Below are 21,997 nucleotides of genomic sequence, written 5' to 3' on the forward strand. Positions count from 1 at the left end.
ACTCTAATTTCAAGGATTGTATGAGCATACTAAGATTGAGTCAAAGTTAGAATTTAACTATGGCATAGACATTTGCTATAAAATATGTGGAGAAAAATAAATTATGTCACTCTATCCGCAGATTATAATGTACTCAACATGATTGATAAATGTGATGCTAAAAAATTTGTTGACATGTACATTATGGCTAATAAGAAATATAATCCTTTTGATAGTAATAATGGATAGCAAAATGAGCGGCCTAAGTTTTATGATGATATTGGTGGTTATCTTGGAGAGACTAATATGGGTGATCTATTTGATAGTGATATGCATACAGCAGATTGACATTACGAAGAATTTTCTAATGGCATTGTGGAAGAGGACTTGCTTGAAGATATAAACGAAGATGTTGATGAAGAAGATAGCTCATCCGAAGATGTAAAAAAGTTTAGGATTCACACATATGAAATAGAGAAGCTTCACTAATAGAGAGTTGCTTTTATTTCTTTTAAATTATTTATTGTATTTACATTAAATTTAAATAAACTCAAGCATGGATTCACCTTATGGGTGTCTTTTCTTATTGTTTTATTATTTTATTCAAAGAAAAATAAGATTTATGTATGTCGCGTTCGAACGTGGGTGGGTGCATTCGAACGCGCTTGCAAACACCTGCATTAGGCTCACAAAAATAGAAAACGTGAAATGTGCGATCAAACGCGATTGGGCGCGTTCGAACGCCTGCATCAAGTTTACATTGACAGAGAACGCCTTTTGTGCGTTCGAACGCATTTGACCCCGTTTGAACATGGTTGGCGAAAATCTATTATTTCTAGGGTTAATAATTGTCATTTTTGAATTGTCTGGTTAGCCTCTTAAGGTGTGGATGGCAACCAAAAAGGGATTATTGAAGGAATTGAGTTTTTATCATAATCTTCTTCTTCTCCTTTTCTCTCGTTCCCTCATTCCCCGGCTCCACCGCTTCTAGCCTCCCTCGACCGGCCACTCACCCTAGTCTCTTAGGGGCGACGGCCCATGCCTCCCCCTTCTTCAAATCTCTCTACCCTAGCCCAAATCCTTTCATCATCCATAGTCCTTCCACCACCACCTTACTCACCGACGCCATCCCATTACTACCGGCCTACCACCTCCATAATCCACCTAGGATCTCGTGCCTCCATCCACAGATCTATAGAACAGACTTCCTAATGTTCATCTACTTATTTGATGACATCTTTAGATCCTGCCGTTTGATTTTCTTAAAATTAGATTCGTTGGAAAGCTCTTTTCCAAACGTGTCAAAATTTCATGTTGATCCGATAGCTATAACTTCTGAAATCCTCTTTCAAAGTTTCGTGCCCGATCCTGTCCAGATCTAAAAACAAGATAGTTCAAACCTTAGCCCAAGAAGAGATCATACCAAAAGTGGTATCAGAGCTACCATTTCTCAGACACGTGCTTTTTATGACGACAACCAGACCATGGCTGCACGGCAAAACAAGGAGGATAATTTCTCCCCATTAGAGGAGGGGAAAATAGCTGCGGGAACTTCCACCTGTGGAACTGCCTGACCGAATCTGAATACGAAAGAGCCTAACGTTCAATCCTTGATTGAATCTCTTTCTGAATAAATGGACATCAATAATCAGATGATGACGGAAATGATCTAAGAAATACGGGTGACAAGAGAAGCTATGGCGATCGGAAATGCACCAATGACCCCCCGACGCGAGTATACCACTATGAACCCACTGCCACCGGTTTAGAATCTTCACCAGCAAGAACCTCTGCTGCCATAACCCTATAGGCATAGACTACCAAGGGTGGTTCTGCCAGGCCAAGTTGCGGGTGAGCCCGTCGGTCGAGCAAACCTAAATGGAGATTATCTTGGAGATCTAGACCCTTGCGGGGCAAGACGAACTGGAACGGCGTCGAGTTAACATAAACCGAAGGAGGGATCATCAACCATTCATGATGCATTCTCCTTAGATTAGACAAGGGCTTGGATATAATCTAGACTGAGACAACAGTATTTGTAGGCGAACCATGCGTTTTGAATTTCCAAAGTTCAATGGTGGTGACCCAATCGATTAGTTGTATAGGGCAGAATAATTCTTCGCGTACCAAGGTATAGCGGAAGAATATAAGGTGACGCTTGTGAGCTTCCACCTTGAAGATGTGGCACTTTATTAGTTTTTTTGCACCGATATCACGCTGCGATTTGGAGCGTCAGGGTATGAAGACTTCGATGCTCTTCTCTCAAAGAATGTACAAAGGGCCACGGTTGGATCATACCAAGAAGAATTTGAGAGGATAAGTAGCCGTTGCCAACCTTCTTGGACTAATCAACAACTTCGTAGTACTTTCATCTCAGGGCTGCGGGGAAACATACAAGCAGATGTGAGGGCTTTAAGGCCTAGAACCTTAAAGGAGGCCTTCGAGGATGCAGTACTAATGGAAGACAAGAATCGAGTAATGAAGATACACATCAAATAGAACTATACGAGCCAAGATAGTCGCAACTCGGTTTGGCCTACCATAGCGGCAGGAAATACGGCCGACGTACCAAGAGCTGCTCTGCAATGGTGCCTCCTCGAGCACCCTTGAAGCCCTCCCATGATGTGAAGTATGCACCTAGAGATCTGGGTCGAGCACTCACACCTACTCAAGTGGAGGAGCAAAGAACCAAAGGCCTATGCTTTTGAGGTGATGAGAAGTTCATACCCCTAGACATCGCTGCACTAAACCGATGGGATTGGTGATGCTAATAGATGGATTGGAGGAAGCTGAGGATGAGGTTGTAGCTGAAGATGAGGGTGTGGCTGAATAGCAAGAAGGAGTAGTAGAGGAGTAGCCTATGGAAGACATTATGGCCAAAATCTCCCTCCATGCCTATTCCAGGATAGCCGCACCAAAGATCTTGTGGGTGAACGGTGTAGTCAAGAAAACTATAGTAAGAATCTTGATCGACACTGGGTCCACTCACAACTTCATTGACAAGAGGCTTCTTAGGAAGATTGGGCTCGTGGTAACCCACAGATAGGTTCAATGTCACGATCGGAGATGTAACCACATTGCGAGCTAATTTTATTTGCGGAGGTGTGAAGTTGAAGGTGCAAGGCCAAACTTTCACATTGGATATTTATCCGTTGGCCTTGCGGGGTGTCGACATTGTCTTGGGGACTCAATGGCTTCAAAGCTTGGGGCCTGTGACATTTAATTTTACAAACCTCACACTTACATTTTGGAGGAATGACTGGAGAGTGCTGCTGGATGGAAATCAACCGCGACAAGAGCCAGCGTTGCAACTATTGTTTGAACTCCCATGTGTAGGGGACGTAAGTGAGCTCCCTTCTTTCTCAGCACCAATTTTTCCCTTCTTCTTAGATCTGCGAAGAGCAAGCGTAGAGGATAGTGATCTGGTCTAACTCATGGAAGAGCTGAGAGAGACCTATCGAACCACCTCAAGCATGAGGAGCACGACGGGTTGGTACTCGAGCACGGGCAGATCAATGTACCCATGGACGAGGGCTACAGAGACTATTGATGGCACACTTCCATGATACTCCTATAGCAGGCCATGAATGGGTCTTACACACCTACAAGTGGCTGGCCCGAAGCTGTACATGGATCGCGATGAAGTCGGACGTGAAGAAATATATGCGTGAATGCCAAATCTGCCAACGAATCAAATTGGAGACGCTCAAACCAAGCGGGCCGTTGCAACCACTACCTATACTAGAGCATATTTGGGAGGACATCTCCATGGACTTCATCAAGGGGCTGTCGGAGGTTCGAGGCCAACCGGTGGTGTTCGTTGTGGTGGATAGGCTGAGCAAATATGCTCATTTCATAGCATTGACGCACCCGATTTCAGCGAAGAAGGCTGCTGAAATTTTTGTTTGGGAAGTGGCGCGCTTGCATGGGATGCCTAAGACGATCGTGTTAGACCGGGATCACATCTTCATCAACGAGTTTTGGTCCAAGTTTTTTAGATTGCAAGGGACTCGAGTTAACCTTAGTTCAGCTTATCAACCCGAGATGGATGGCCAAACCGAGGTGGTGACTCGTGGACTAGAGTAATACTTGCGTTGCTTTGTGGCAAACCAACCAAGGGATTAGGCCAAATTCCTTCCATGGGCCGAGTGGTCTTACAATACAGCTCATCACTCAAACATCGACATGACCCTTTTTGAGGCGGTTTATGGATGCATTTCCCCTGTCTTGCGTGCCTACGATAGACTCGTGGCGGCAGATTGGACCGAGCTCGACTTGGAACTTACGGACCAAGATGAAACCTTGAGATGGCTCAAGATTCACCTAGCATTAGCCCAAAACAGCATGAAGCACACTCATGACAAGGGCTGGTGCGAGCGAGAGTTTGAGGTGGACCAATTGGTGTTCGTTCGAGCTCAACCGTATCGGCAATTCACGTTAAGGCCGATTTTGAACAAGAAGCAGGGTCACAAGTACTATGGACCGTATTGAGTGCTACAACAAATCAGTCTAGTAGCTTACCGATTGAACCTACCTGAAGGAATCCGAGTCCATCCAGTTTTCCACGTGCTGGCATTGAAGGCCCAAATCGAGCCTAGTCATGTGGTGGGTTCGACCTTACCCGAACCAATGGAGGAAAATAGCCCAGCTGAACCAATCCGAGTCTTAGGTCGTATGAGAAGACGTCATGGATCCAAATTGGAGACAAAAGTGTTGATCGAGTGGCTAGGCAAGCCCACTAACGAGTCTACTTGGGAGCTCGAGTCAGATATCATGGATCGCTTACCCAATTTTACACCTTGAGGACAAGGTTGCGGAAGCAAGGTGGATTGATACGATTCAAACTTCACTGATGTCGTCTGGAGCATAGATAGACCTTATGGGTGTCTTTTCTTATTGTGTTAGTGTTTTATTCAGAGAAAAATAAGATTTCTGTATGTTGCGTTCAAACGCGGGTGGGTGCGTTCGAATGCGCTTGCGAATGCCTACATCAGGTTCACAAAAATAGAGAACGTGAAATGTATATTCGAACACAATCAGGTGCATTTGAATGCTGCATTTGAACGCCTGCATCAGGTTCATGTTGATAGAGAACGCTTTTTGTGCGAACGAGTTCGACCTTGTTCGAATACGGTCGACAAAAATCCACTCTTTCTAGGGTTAATAATTATCATTTTTGAATTGTCTAGTTAGCCTCTTATGGTGTGGATGGCAACAAAAAAGGGATTATTGAAGGAATTGAGTTTTTACCATAATCTTCTTCTTCTGCTTCTCTCTCGTTCCCTCATTCCCCAGCTCCGCCGCTTCTAGCCTCCCTCGACCGGCCACTCACCCTAGTCCCTTAGGGCGGCCCACGCCTCCCCCTTCTTCACATCTCTCTACCCTTGCCCTAACCCTCTCATCATTCATAGTCCTTCCACCACCACCTTACTCACTGGCGCCATCCCATTACCACCAGCCTACCACCTCCATAATCCACCTAGGATCTCGTGCCTCCATCCATGTATCGATAGAACGAACTCCCTGATATTTGTCTACTTATCTGATGATATCTCTAGATCCTGCCATCCGATTGTTTACTGAATGAATTCTAATTGGATAAATGACTAACTTCATACTATCTGAATATTTTCAGATCTTAACCCCCTTATTTGAGACTCTATGGATCTTGCTAGTGATGAATTGAAACTTAGTTGGCGGATGTGAGGGATACGTGGTTTGTATCTTCTGAATAGATAGTTAGTAGTCTTATCCTCTAAACGCCTTTATCAAATTATAATATATATTGTATAATTATACATTTATATGTTTTGGCCTTCAGCATAATTATATGACCTTATCTAGAGATGTTTTTAGTTGAGCATATTTTAACATGCATTTTATTAAACTGATCTAGGATATGAGTATACTGGTGATATATAAAGATGATTTTAGATGACTATATTAATGAGTTTATGTTGAGATAATCTCTAGCATGAGTATGAATGTGATAGACTAGTATGGGGATGAATATGTTAGATACATAGTTGGAGACTACATTGCATTACTTTTCTCTTAGCCTCTTTACTACCTACTTAAGTTGTATAATCTGTTATAGTGTTGAATATATGCATATGATCTATTATGTATTAGAAAATCAAAAAAATACATGTATATTGTTATGATTTAGCTAGATATGGCTTGCGCCTAACTTTTGTTTTGAAAATAACTTTTTTTAGAAGAATAAAAGTTTCTAGCAGTCACGTTCGAATGCCTATTCACGTTCGTAAAAACAGAGAACGTGTTTAGCGCGTTCGAATATGTTCGACCACGTTCGAATACTTGCACACGTTCGCAAAGGCAGAGAATGCATTAAGTGCATTTGAATACATTTGACCCACGTTCAAACGTAATCGGCGAACTACATTGTCCTAGGGTTATCTTTTAATTATTTGCTTATTAGGTTAGCCTCTAAATATGTGGAGGGCAACCTAATTAAACATTATTGATGAATTATTGAAGTTCTCCTTCCTCCTTCACTCTAATCGTGCCCCAACACCTCTCAAGGATCGATCCACTCTCTTTCCCTTTATCTAGCTTAATGCTCTACCCACCATCGCTGCCATCGTCTTCCCCAATACCTAACCATATTTCCCTCTTCCATTAATCACATCCACCATGCCACCGCCTAACCAACGGTCAATATTTTCCCTGTAACTTCTGATCTATATATTCGATCGATGTGATTTTGGTTGTGTTGGATCCCGTAGTTCAAAAAAAAATAACCTGCCAAAGTTACAGATCTATTAGACAGCTAGATCTTCCATAGTACTCCTTCAAAGTTATGCCCTATGTAGAATTAGGTTGATCTTTAGATTATTGCAATGCCATTAAACCGGATCGTAACATATATGTGATGTGATGGCTAAAATAGTATCTAGTCCAGATTGGTAATAGATGTGTAGACATGTTTATATGATGTGATTAAGTGTAGAAATTCATAAACATGAGGAAATATTTATTTTATACAAAATGATTATTATTAGTGTATTTGAATAGTTATTCTAAACAAACATTGCATTTTTAGATTCTTGAAATGATCTGCCCCTTGGGCTAAGGTTTGATCTATCCCATTTTTCAGATTTGGACAAGATCTGCCATGGAACTTTCGAAATAGATTCCAAAAGATAGAGTCGTCAAATCAATGTGAAATTTTGATATGTTCTAGCCCTGGAAAAGAGTTTTCTAACAAATTTTATTTCAGGAAAATCGGATGGTGGGATCTTGAGATATCGTCCGAGAAGTAGATGAACGCTAGGGAGCCCGTCTATGAATTCGTGGATGGAGGCACAAGATCCTAGGTGATGATGGATGGTGGTAGACAGGTGGTAATGGGGTTGCATTGGTGAGTAAGTGGTGGTGGAAGGATTATGGGTGATGAAAAGGGTTAAAACAAGGTGATAGATAGATTGGAAGAAGGGGGAGGAGTGGGCTACCCCTAAAGGACTAGGGTGAGTGGTCGGTCAAGGGAGGCTAGAAGCGGCGGCACCAGGGAACGAGCCTAAAGGACTAGGGTGAGTGGTCAGTCAAGGGAGGCTAGAAGCGGCGGCACTAGGAAACGAGAGAATAAGAGAAGAAGAAGAAGAAGAAGAAGAAGAAAAAGAAGAAGACTAGGGCGAACTCAATTCATTCAATAATGACTCCTTGGTTGCCATTCATACTCTTAGAGGCTAACCAAATAATTCAAAAATGGCAATTATTAACCCTAGAAACAGTGGATTTTTGCCGACCGCATTAGAACAGGGTCGAATGCGTTCGATTGCACAAAAAGCATTATCTATATATGCGAACCTAATGCAGGCGTTCGAACGCAGGCGTTTGAACGCGGGCCACCTGCGTTTGTACACGACATACAGAAAATTATTTTTCTATGAAATAAATACTAAAATAAGAATAAAAGACATCCCTAAAGTGTATCCATGCTCGAGACGACATTAGTGAAGTTCGAATCGTATCAATCCACCATGCTTCTGCAACCTTGTCCTGAAGGTGTGAAATTGGAGAAGTAATCATTGAACTCCGACTCAAGCTCCTCCATGACTCGATTCTCTGCATTGGTTCCCCACAGATATGAAAATAGAGGAAGGGTTGGTGCTAAAAAGGAAGCTAGTTTACTTGTGTACGGTTGGCGCGAAAGGGCATCGCCAGCTCGGTTCTCGATCTCCATTTTGTAGACTAGCTCGTAGTCGTACCCAAGGAGTTTTGTGACCCACCGTTGTTGTGCCAGGGTGTGCACACGCTGCTCCATGAAGTAGGGTAAGCTACGCTGGTTCGTGCGGATAGTAAACCTTTGGCCAATCAAGTAGGGTCGTCATTTGGTGACGGCGTGCACAATTGCTAGCATTTCACGCTCGTAGGTGGATAGCTGCTGCGACTGGTTCGACAATGCCTTTCTCATATATGCCATAGGCCTGCCCTCTTGCATCAAAACAGCTCCAATGCCCTCACCCAAGGCATCGTATTCCACCACGAAGGGCTTGGTGAAATCCGGTAGAGCCAAAACCGATGTGGTAGATATGGTTGTCTTCAATTCTTCGAAAGCCTCCGTCGCCTTGCTCGTCCATTGAAATCCTTAGTTTCGGAGTAAGGAGGTCAGTGGGGGCAGCGATCTTGCCATAGTTGGCAACGAATCGCTGATAGTACCCCATCAACCCAAGGAATCCCCTTAGTTCTCGCTGATTAGTGGGAATTGGCCAGTCCACCATGTTTTTGATCTTTCTTGGATCAACTTCCACTCCTCTCACTGAGATTATGTGACCCAAGTACTTCACTCATGGCTCACCCCAAAGACACTTGCTCATCTTGACTTTTAACTGGTTTTGTTGCAAGATATTCAACACCTCATGCACATGCCGCAAGTGTTCCAAACGGCATGACTTGGAACTCGTAGTGGCCATCGTGAGTCCGAAACTTCGTTTCGTGCACATCTTCCGGGTCAACGCGGATTTGATGGTACCCCACTCTTAAGTCAAGTTTGCTAAAGTAAGCCGACCTTGTAAGTTCATGCAGCAGCTCCTCGATCACTGGAATTGGGTACCGATCTATGATGGTGATCGCATTTAAGGCTCGGTAGTCGACGCAAAACTGTCAACTCCCGTCTTTCTTTCGAACCAGCAGCACCGACGATGAGTAAGCACTCCTACTCGGTTGAATAATCCCTTTCTCTAGCATTTCCACCACCAATTTGCTGATCTCCTCTTTCTGGACATATGGGTATGATATGGCCGAACATTTGCCTAGTTCAGCTCTTGCAATGATCTGAATGTGGTGGTCGTGCTAATGGGTTGGTGATAGTCTTCGGGGCTCCTCGAAGAGGTGCCTGAATTCCTACAGTAGCTCCTTCATGCCAACGGGTATTTCACTTGATGGTGTATGTTTTGGTTCAGCTGTAACGCCCTCGCCTGGCACGGGCACGTGCACACCCACGCGCCCACCCAGCACTCGCGGTGCACACGACAAGTCGGGCGGGGCCTGTCACACATAGATACTCTCCTGTGCACATATAATCATGACATCATCAAATAAAACCTGCTAACCTATCCATGATCACATAATCCATCACTAGATAAATCATACTATTAACCAAATAAACTTATTAACATATGAATGTCCCCATCCATAATAATATACATTAAACCACTACATAATCTGGCAGGACCCACACAGGCCACAACAAACCATCAAGATACAACTAAAACGACTAATACAAGGGTACGCCATGATTCGACTTGTATCATACAGATCATCGTTTAATACAAAAGAGTACAAATATCAAATACTGGTACAACTCAATTTCTATATAAACTATCATCTATACCATCTCGCATCTATAGCTTACCTCATCTTTGCTTTAAAATATCTCATCAAGGTATCTCAAGGCGATATCACGTACCATAATATCTGTGGGGGTTAAAAAGAAAGAAATAAAGAGAGTCATGAGCAAAAGACTTAGTGAATAGACCTTACCCCGAATCAGTGATGCTAAACAGAGAGTAAATCATGTACTGGATAATATGAATCAGCAAAAGCATCATGTCATGAATGAGTATATAAATGTAACCTTAATAATATATAAATGAAAAGTAGATAACATGTCATAACTGATAAAAGTATATAATCCTTGACAATGAGTAAACAAATCTCCATGTCATACTATCATCATAACTTTCTCTCAAATATGACACATGATGCATGCCAACCATGACCATGCTATGATATTAAATGCAACCATATATGATATATATTAACCATTCAATAATTAGGTAATCAAATGATAATGAAATCATATGCATTTCTCAACATCACAATCATCACCGACATCTCGGTATAATATCATCATACTATACCACTATGCACAGTCAACATCCGGTACCCGGTCTCAACATCATGTCCGAAAGCTCAAAGGATACTCCGCGACCCGCAAGAGTATCTCAAATATAATCATACCCCGCCACCCGCTAGGGTATCAATATCCATCCAGACCGGGCACCCACATAGTTGATAGAAACCTCGTGAGGATAACTTGCCACATATGTCCTGGCGAACGGCATGTGTTCGATTGTATGTGCGCACAGACTCAACTGATCTCGGATATGGGCTACTAGATATCGCATATCAGCAACCATAATCATCACTCCAAGCACCCCTAACCCTAGCGCCTACTCGGGTATCCCCACGCTTTCTATTTACTATCCTTTCAATCATATTTTATGCTTTCCTTCTAAATGCCAGATCACATGCATATATCCAGTATGATAACTAGTCAATGCATAATGAGAATTTAGGTGAAATAGGAATCAAGGGAAAAATGATGCAATGTAGACTCCAACCATGTATCTAACACATGCATACTCTTGCTAGTCTATCACATGCACACTCATACTAAAAACCACTCCGACACAAAGTCATAACAGTATAATCATCTCTATTTATCATCATCATACTTATATCCAAGATCAGCATAATTTTATGCACGATAAAAATATGCTCGACTGTAATCATCTCTAGATAAAGTCATATAATTATGCTGGAGGCCAAAACATGCATGTACATAATATATAATATAACCTAATTTAAGAAAGGCATTTAGGGAATAAGACTACTCACCACCACTACAAATACCAAACAACCACTCGTTCATGTTGCTACAACAATGATCAAACCTCAATAGCTAAGTCCATAGGATCTTGAACAAGGGGGTCGAAATATGAAATTATTTAAGTAGTATGATGTTAGTCGTTTATTTGATTAAAATCCGTTCTGATACGATTCGGACTTCACCGACGTCGTCTCGAGCATGGATTCACTTTAGGAGTGTTTTTGTTTCATGTTTTAGTGTTTAATTTCCATTAAAATAAGTTTTCTGTAAGTCGCGTTTGAACGCGGGTGGAGTGAGTTCGAATGCGGTTTGTGAACGGGGTTGTGGACGTGGTGAAGAGAATGTACTGTGCGTTCGAACGCATCAACGCCTGCATCGCGTTCGCAAATACCGACAGGTGCGTTCGATTGCGCATTCGAACGCCTGCATCGCGTTCGCAAATCCAGAAGAGCTAATTCGGTGCGTTCAAACGCGGTCGGGCGAGTTCGAACGCGGTCGACGAAAATTGTGTTTTTAGGGTTAATTTGAGTTGTTGGTTAGCCTATAAAAGGATGTGGTAGGCAACCAGATTGATTATTGATTATTGAGATTGAGTTTTGCCTTGCCTCCTTCGTCTTCTTCGCTCCCGTTCTCTCAATCCCCGGCGACGCCGCTTCTAACCTCCCTCGTCCGGCTAATCACCCTAGTCCCTTAGGGGTGGCCCTCTTCTCCCCCTTCGTCCAATCTATCCCACACTTGCCCTAATCCTTCCATCAACCACAACCCTTCCACCATCACTTTTCACCGGTGCCACCACATTAACGCCGGTCCTCCACCAACCATCATTACCTAGGATCTCGTGCCTCCATCCACGAATCCAAAACAGAGCATCCTGATGTTCGTCCACTAAACGGACGGTATCGCGAGATCTACAACTTCGATTTGCTTGAAACTTGATTTGTTGGAAAGCTCTTTTCTAGGGCGACAACATATCAAAATTTCACATCGATCCAACGGCGGAATATTTTGGGATTTTATTTCAAAGTTCCGTGCCAGATCTAGTCCACATCAAGAATTGGAAGAGATCGACCCTTCACCAAAAAGGCGAGATCGTATCAAGCTGGTATCAGAGCTCCATAGTCAGAGGTGTGATCGTAACACGTTCATGTAATATATGATGATTTAGAAGGTTTTATAATTTCTACCTATCTTTATAACTAGCTAGATTTTTAATTACAGATAAAAATAAAAATAAAAATATAGATGAAAATCAAACTATAATTATATCTTGATTAATTAGAGATTATTTTATCAAATAATAAATAAATACATAAGCCTAGTATTTTATTTGTTACAAAAATAACAATATATAATAAATTAATAGAATTACTTAAAATGTATATCATAAGAATATTAGAATATAAATCTATTAATTATAATTTACAAATCTATCTATTAATCTAATATACATATAAGTAAATAAATAAATATAAGTATTACCTATATTTATGTGTAATAGTTTATAACTTAATTAATCATCAATAAACTTTAATTAATAACAATCATAATGATGAATATGTATTATTATTAAAATAAATAATGTCTAAATCTATTTTTGTATTTATTAAGACATAAATACCTAAATAAATAAATAATAAAATTAAAAATAATAATGGATCACTAGTACTAGTATTGGGCTTGGCCCAGCACTGGCCTGCTTTGTAGAAAAATAAGAAGAGAAGAAGAAGCTAAGGGAGAAGAAGGAGGAAGAAGGAAGAAGAAGGAAGAAGAAGAAGAGAAGAGAAGAAGGGAAGGAAGAGGAGGGAGGTGCGAAACCGAGCCCAAAGTAAGACATAGAGAGAGAGAGAGAGAAGAGAGAGAAGAGAGAGGAGAAAGAGCTCACCGGTGCTTGTGGAGGTGGTGGCAGCGGTGATAGGCTGGCCTCGGTGAGAGAGAGAGAGAGAGAGAGAGGTGATGGGGTGGGGGTTTTGGCAGCGGCTGCGGCGGTGCTGGGGCCCGCCACGGCCAATTGGCCTCAGCCGAATGGTTGCAGCCATGCTAGGGGGTGCATGGCACCCCCACACTATGCCCAGTTGCATGGGCAGCCGACCTCGTCGTGCCCATGCAGAAATTACATTTTTTATTTTTTTATTTTTAAGGATAGGTTGTTACATCAGCAATAGCCATTTGCAAGAGTAGAGCTCGATCCCCTGCACATGGAAGTCCCAACAGTGGTTGCACCGTTGGCCCTAGCCGCGGTTGATTTCCATCCAGCAGCTCTCTTTGACCATTCCTCCGAAATGTAAGTGTGAGGTTTGTAAAATCAAATATTACGAGCCCCAAGCTTTTATACCATTGAGTCCCCAAGATAAACTTTAGTCACACTCCTCGACAAAAGGTGAATAGAAAATGGTTTGTTCCGACATGCTATCATTGCGACATTCTAGGGCATATTCGACCTCATTGCAAATTTTTGCAAAAACCTAGAACTGCTTTTATTTGTGGGATAAAAATAAAGGGCATATGGGTCAAGAAAAATGATTTGAAATGTTATGTTGTGTATACAGCTTTGAAAGTTTTAAATTCTGATTTGTGGTATTTAGATAGTGGCTGTTCAAGACATATGTCGGGTGACAAGTCATTATTTTCTAATCTTGAAAAATATGAAGGGGGAGTTGTGACATTCGGAGATGGTAATTCATCCAAGGTAATAGGTAAAGGAAAGGTAAGTTCTCCGGGGGTGCCTATTCTTGAAAATGTTCTTTATGTTAAGGGCTTGAAAGCAAATCTTCTAAGTATCAGTCAATTTTGTGATGAAGATTATGAGGTAAAATTCTCTAAAAATGATTGTACTATTCTAGATCATGGCGGTAATGTTATATGTTATGGATCTAGAACATTTGATAATTGCTATGTTGTTGGAACGTCACATAAATTGAAATGTAACAGTGCCTTTTTCGACATTGCAGATCTTTGGCATCAACGTCTTGGACATGTGAATCACAAGGAATTATTTAATCTGTCCAAACAAGAAGTGGTAAGAGGAATATCTAAGATAAAAGAAATGCCAAAAAGAGTGTGCGGTTCGTGTCAAATTGGAAAATAAATTCGGATCTCACACATGGAGCAACGTAGCTTACCCTACTTCATGGAGCAACGTAGCTTACCCTACTTCATGGAGCAACGTGTGCAAACCCCAGCCCAACAACGGTGAGTCACGAAACTCCTTGGGTATGACTACAAATTAGTCTACAAAAAGGGGATTAAAAATCGAGCCGCCGATGCTCTTTCGCGCCAACCGGACACAAGTGAGCTTGCCGCTCTTTCAGCACCAGCGTTTCCTATATCTTCAGATATGTGGGGAACCAATGCAGAAGATCATACCATGGAGGAATTTAAGCCAGAGTTCAAAGATCGCTTCACAAACTTCAAACCTTGAGGACAAGGTTGCGGAAGCGTGGTGGATTGATACGATTCGGACTTCACCGACGTCGTCTCGAGCATGGGTTCACTTTAGGAGTGTTTTTATTTCATGTTTTAGTGTTTAATTTCCATTAAAATAAGTTTTTTGTAAGTCGCGTTCGAACGTGGGTGGAGTGAGTTCGAACGCGGTTTGTGAACGTGGAGAAAAGAATGTACTGTGCGTTCGAACGCGGTGCGTTCGAACGCACTGTGAACGCCTGCATCGCGTTCGCAAATACTGACAGGCGCGTTCGATCACGCGTTCGAACGCCTGGATCGCGTTCGCAAATCCAGAAGAGCTAATTCGGTGCGTTCGAACGCGGTCGGGCGAGTTCGAACGCGGTCGGCGAAAATTATGTTTTAGGGTTAATGTGAGTTGTTGGTTAGCCTATAAAAGGATGTGTAGGGCAACCAAAATTAGGATTGATTATTGAGATTGAGTTTTGCCTTGCCTCCTTCGTCTTCTTCGCTCCCGTTCTCTCAATCCCCGGCGACGGCGCTTCTAACCTCCCTCGTCCGGCTAATCACCCTAGTCCCTTAGGGGTGGCCCTCTTCTCCCCCTTCGTCCAATCTATCCAACACTTGCCCTAATCCTTCCATCAACCACAACCGTTCCACCATCACTTTTCACCGGTGCCACCACATTAACGCCGGTCCACCACCATCCACCATTACCTAGGATCTCGTGCCTCCATCCACGAATCCAAAACAGAGCATCCTGATGTTCGGCCACTAAATGAATGATATTTCGAGATCCCCAACTCCGATTCTCCTGTAACTAGATTTGTTGGAAAGCTCTTTTACGAGGCTACAACATATCAAAATCTCACGTCGATCCAACGACAGAATATTTTGGGATCTAATTTCAAAGTTCCGTGCCAGATCGTATCAAGCTGGTATCAGAGCCTTAGCCCCAGAGGTGTGATCGTATCAAGCTGGTATCAGAGCCACCTTTCCTCGGACAAGCGCTTCCAATGACGACAACCAGATCCATGGCTGCACGGCGAGATGATGAAGAAGAGATTCTCCCAATAGAGGAGGGAGAAACGATTGCAAGGACTTCCACCCGTGGAATCGCCCGATCTAATCAGAATACGGAAGAACCTAGCGTTCAAGCTATGTTGGGGTCTATTTCAGAGCAATTGGCCATCAACAACCAGATGATGATGGAGATGATGCGGGAACTACGGGCGAACGGGAAAGCACCATCGACCCCACGACGCGAGTCCACCCCCTTGAACCCACCGCCACCGGTTTAGCCTTTGCAACCACAAGAGCCGCTGCTACCACCACCCTATGGGCAGAGGCAAGCAAGGATGGTTACACTAGGTCCAGTTGCAGGTGAACCCATCCGACGGGTGAACCACTATAGAGACCGCCTTGGAGATCAAGATCCGTGGGCGGGTCAATACGATCCGGAACCACAACTAGTTAATCAAAACCGAAGAAGGGATCATCAACCCTTCATGGTGCATCCTCCCCCGGTTAGACAAGGACATGATCCGGAACGAGACAATGGCATCCGTGGACAAGTCGTGCGTCTCGAATTCCCCAAGTTCAAAGGTGGTGACCCGATCGATTGGTTGTATAGGGCGGAGCAATTCTTTGCATACCAAGGAACGGCGGAAGAGTACAAGGTGACGCTTGCGAGCTTCCACCTTGAGGATGCGGAGCTTCATTGGTTTCGAGCAGCCAATGCCACTGAGGCTATCGAAACTTGGGCTGAATTTTGCGCCGATATCACACGGCGATTTGGAGCATCGGGATATGAAGACTTTGATGCTCTCCTCTCAAAGACGGTGCAAAAGACCACGGTTGGGTCATACCAAGAAGAATTTGAGAAAATTAGTAGCCGATGTCATCCATCATGGACGGATCAGCAACTTCGCAGCACATTCATCTCCGAGTTGCGAGGTGACATACAAGCCGATGTGAGGGCTTTAAGGCCTAGAACTTTGAAGGAGGCCTTCGAAGATGCGGTGCTGATGGAAGACAAACATAGGGCCATGAAGATACACTTGAAACAGAGTTGGATGAGCCAAGGAAGCCGCAATCAAGCTCAACCAAACATAGCGGCGGGAAATACTATCGGAGTACCAAGGGTTGCTGCTATAGTGGTACCTCCTCGAGCACCCTTGAAGCCATCCCAAGATGTGAAGTATGCACCTAGAGGTCCGGGACGAGCACTCACACCAGCCCAAGTAGAAGAAAGAAGAGCCAAGGGCCTATGCTTCCGTTGTGATGAAAAGTTTGTACCGGGCATCGCTTGCGCTAAACCGATGGGATCGGTGATGCTAATCGATGGATTGGAGGAAGCGGAGGACGAGTTTGCAGCTGAAGGTGCAGATGTGGCTGGACATCAAGGAGAAGAAACTGAGGAGCAACCCGTGGAGGACATGATAGCCGAAATCTCCCTCCACGCCTATTCGGGGACAGCTACGCTAAAAACCTTGCGGGTAAACGGGGTAGTCAAGAAAACCACAGTGAGAATCTTGATTGACACCGGGTCCACCCACAACTTCATTGACAAGAGGCTCCTTAGGAAGATTGGGCTCGAGTCGGAACCCATGGAAGGGTTCGATGTGACAATCGGAGATGGCACCACATTGCGAGCAGATTTTATTTGTGGAGGTGTGGAATTGAAGGTGCAAGGCCAAACTTTCACATTGGACCTTTATCCGTTGGCCTTGCAAGGTGCCGATATTGTTTTGGGGACTCAATGGCTTCAAAGCTTGGGGCCCGTAACATTTGATTTCTCAAACCTCACACCGACATTTCGGAGGAATGGAAGAAGGGTGCCGCTAGATGGAAATCAACCGCGGCAAGGGCCGACATTGCAACCACTTGTGGGTTTTCCTTGTGCGGGGGGACCGAGCTCTACTATTGCAAATGGCTGTTGTTGAACCAGAACATCCACCACCAAAGGAAGTAGCCTCTGACATGAAAGAGCTGCTGCAGGAGTTTCAGGATCTCTTCAAGGAACCCCGAGGACTACCGCCGAACCGTCGTCATGACCATCGCATCCAAATCATTCCGGGGCTGAACCCTGCGAATGTCCGACCCTATCGGTACCCGCATGTCCAGAAGGAAGAGATCAGTAAATTGGTGGAGGAAATGCTCGAGCAAGGGATTATTCAACCGAGTAGAAGTGCCTATTCATCGCCGGTGCTGCTAGTTCGGAAGAAAGATCGGAGTTGGCGGTTTTGCGTCGACTATCGAGCCTTGAATGCAATTACTGTCAAGGACCGGTATCCAATACCGGTGATCGAGGAGTTGCTAGATGAGCTCACAGGGTCGGCCTACTTCAGCAAACTTGACTTAAGAGCGGGATACCATCAAATCCGAGTCGACCCTGAAGATGTACACAAAACGGCGTTTCGAACTCACGATGGCCACTATGAGTTCCGAGTCATGCCGTTTGGGCTCACCAATGCACCGGCCACCTTCCAAGGGCTGATGAATGACCTCTTCCGCCCACTCTTGCGTCGGTACGTGCTCGTCTTCTTTGATGATATTCTAGTATACATCAGGAATTGGAGTGAGCACTTGCGGCACGTGCAGGAGGTATTAAATATCTTGCGACAAAACCAGCTAAAAGTTAAGATGAGCAAGTGTCTTTGGGGAGAGTCAAGAGTGGAGTACTTGGGGCATATAATCTCTGTAAAAGGAGTGGAAGCCGACCCAAGCAAGATCAAGAATATGGTGGATTGGCCGATTCCTACTAATCAGAGGGAATTGAGGGGATTCCTTGGATTGACAGGGTACTACCGGCGATTTGTTGCCAACTATGGCAAAATTGCTGCCCCGCTGACCTCCTTACTCAGAAAAGGTGGGTTTCAATGGACGGGCAAAGCGACGGAGGCCTTCGAAGCCTTGAAGACAGCTATGTCTACAGCTCCGATTCTAGCACTACCAGATTTCGGCAAGCCCTTTGTGGTGGAGTGCGATGCTTCGAGTGAGGGCATTGGAGCAGTTTTGATGCAAGAGGGCAAACCCGTGGCATATATGAGCAAAGCATTGTCAAGTCAGTCGCGACAGCTATCTACCTACGAGCGCGAAATGCTAGCGATTCTACACGACGTCACCAAATGGCGACCCTATTTGATTGGCCAACGATTTACTATCCGCACGGACCAGCGTAGCTTACCCTACTTCATGGAGCAACGTGTGCAAACCCCAGCCCAACAACGGTGGGTCACGAAACTCCTTGGGTATGACTACAAATTAGTCTACAAAAAGGGGATTGAAAATCAAGCCGCCGATGCTCTTTCGCGCCAACTGGACACAAGTGAGCTTGCCGCTCTTTCAGCACCAGCATTTCCTATATCTTCAGATATGTGGGGAACCAATGCAGAAGATCATACCATGGAGGAACTTAAGCCAGAGTTCAAAGATCGCTTCACAAACTTCAAACCTTGAGGACAAGGTTGCGGAAGCGTGGTGGATTGATACGATTCGGACTTCATCGACGTCGTCTCGAGCATGGGTTCACTTTAGGAGTGTTTTTATTTCATGTTTTAGTGTTTAATTTCCATTAAAATAAGTTTTCTGTAAGTCGCGTTCGAACGCGGGTGGAGTGAGTTTGAACGCGGTTTGTGAACGGGGTTGTGAACGTGGAGAAAAGAATGTACTGTGCGTTCGAACGCGGTGCGTTCGAACGCACTGTGAATGCCTGCATCGCGTTCGCAAATACCGACAGGCGCGTTCGATCATGCGTTCGAACGCCTACATCGCGTTCGCAAATCCAGAAGAGCTAATTCGGTGCGTTCGAACGCGGTCGGGCGAGTTCGAACGCGGTCGGCGAAAATTGTGTTTTAGGGTTAATGTGAGTTGTTGGTTAGCCTATAAAAGGATGTGTAGGGCAACCAAAATTAGGATTGATTATTGAGATTGAGTTTTGCCTTGCCTCCTTCGTCTTCTTCGCTCCTGTTCTCTCAATCCTCGGCGACGGCGCTTCTAACCTCCCTCGTCCGGCTAATCACCCTAGTCCCTTAGGGGTGGCCCTCTTCTCCCCCTTCGTCTAATCTATCCAACACTTGCCCTACCCTCTCCATCAACCACAACCCTTCCACCATCACTTTTCACCGGTGCCACCACATTAACGCCGGTCCACCACCATCCACCATTACCTAGGATCTCGTGCCTCCATCCACGAATCCAAAACAGAGCATCCTGATGTTAGGCCACTAAACGAACGATATCTCGAGATCCCCAACTCCGATTCGCCTGTAACTAGATTTGTTGGAAAGCTCTTTTACGAGGCTACAACATATCAAAATCTCACGTCGATCCGACGACAGCATATTTTGGGATCTAATTTCAAAGTTCCGTGCCAGATCGTATCAAACTGGTATCAGAGCCTTAGCCCCAGAGGTGTGATCGTATCACATTAGCTAAGGAGTTTGCAGATCTTATGCATAGTCATTTTGAGATGAGTATGATGGGTGAGTTGAAGTTCTTTTTGGGACTTCAAATTACTCAGTTGGAAAGAGAGATATTTATCGCTCAACCAAGTACGCTAAGGATCTTGTGACTAAATTCGGTTTAGAAAATGCAAAACATGCTAGAACTCTTATGAGTACAACTACCAAACTAGGTAAGGATATTTCAGGAAAAAGTGTCGATTAGACACTGTATAGGAGCATGATTGGTAGTCTTTTGTACTTAACTGCTAGTAGACTAGACATTGCATTTAGTGTCGGTGTGTGTGCTAAGTTTCAGTCTGAACATAAGGAGACACATTTGTTTGCTGTGAAACATATTATAAAATATGTTGATGGCACAATTGACTTAGGTATCTAGTTTACGTATGACTCGGGAGCTATCATATCTGGATACACAGATTCTGATTGGGCAGGTTCATGTGATGACAGAAAAAGTACCTTAGGTGGATGTTTTTATATTGGAAACAATCTGGTTGCTTGGCATAGTAAGAAACAAAACTCGATATCTTTATCTACTGTGGAGGTCGAGTACATTGCAGCGGGAAGTTGTTGTTCTCAGTTACTATGGATAAAACAGATGGTCAAATATTACGACATTGAACAAGATATTATGGTGCTTTATTGTGACAACATGAGTGCTATTAATATTTCGAAAAATCCTGTTCAACACTTGCATACAAAGCATATTGATATCTGTCATCATTTTATATGCGAGTTAGTTGAAGACAAAATAATAGCACTAGAACATGTTGAGACGAAGAAACAGTTGGGTGATCTATTTACAAAACCTTTGGATTTACAAAGATTTGAGTATCTTCGTACTTCTTTAGGGATTTGTGCTTTGGATTGATTTTTTTTTGTTTGGTTTGCATTTTTTTTATTTCTTTTTGTTTCTTTTTAGGTTTTCTTTACTCTGAACTTTTCTTTGGTTTTAGTTTTTTGATTCAATAATATACTCCTGACATATAAATATGATTTTTCTCTTGATTATGAGTTATGATAGTCAATTCTGTCATCCTGCAGTATATTATATCATTTCTGATTTGTTCACTCTCTCGACTTCTATGATAATTAAACTAAATTTAATGCACTCATAACGTGTGTATATTCTTGAGTGAGCATGACATCATGAATTTTTTTTTAAATAGCTCACTATTGACGTTGATTTACACAGTTTGACCTCATGCTTAGTTATCACAAATTTGTTCATAAAATATCAATGAAAAGGGCTACAATGAGTTTGTGTGAAAGCCATCTTGTTTAGAGTCCAGTTTGACTCGGTACATTGCTTGCAAATTAAATAAATTTTTTTTATGTTTGTGAATATCTTCTTGCACATTATTTGATATGTACTACAAGAAAAGGGCTACCTACTCATGTGTGAAAGCCATCATTGCACCTATATGGTTTATGTATAAAATAATAATAATAATAATACATGAAAAATTCTTGTTGGGTTATGGAGAATAAGTCGAAAAGTGCAAAGTTAAATACTAAGTCGGTTTGACTACTGTGTTGTATCATTGTTTAAATAGGAAAGTTTATTTAAGAAGAATGTTTCATGTTATCTATGCTCACCTTGCATATGTATATTGTTATGATCAATCAAGATTAATTTAATTTTGAGTGATGCATTAGAATTGATTATAATATGCTTTTGATGATTTGATTGATCTGTGTATGACTTATTTCATTCGATTGTCATATTCTATGTCTTGAATCTATTTTGAATGTTTAGAGGTGCATCTCCAAAAAGATTTTTTGATTTTTTCTTAGATTTTTTTATTTAAAGAAAAAGGGGGGGGGGGATGGGCATTCGAATGTAAAGTTTTGAGTTCGAACGCGGTGACTGGCGCGTTCGAACGCGTAGATTGGTGCGTTCGAACGCACTCGAGGTTTTCATCTTCCATCTTAAATCTTAGAAACCCTTCATTTTCTCCCTCTTAAATCTTCAAGATCTTGGTATTTTTCCTCAAATTTCTCACTACAAGTCCTT

The sequence above is a fragment of the Typha latifolia genome, chromosome 10 (genome assembly GCF_019914945.1).
Source record: "Typha latifolia isolate L0001 chromosome 10, TyphaL0001v2, whole genome shotgun sequence".
NCBI classification, from domain to species: Eukaryota; Viridiplantae; Streptophyta; class Magnoliopsida; order Poales; family Typhaceae; genus Typha; species Typha latifolia.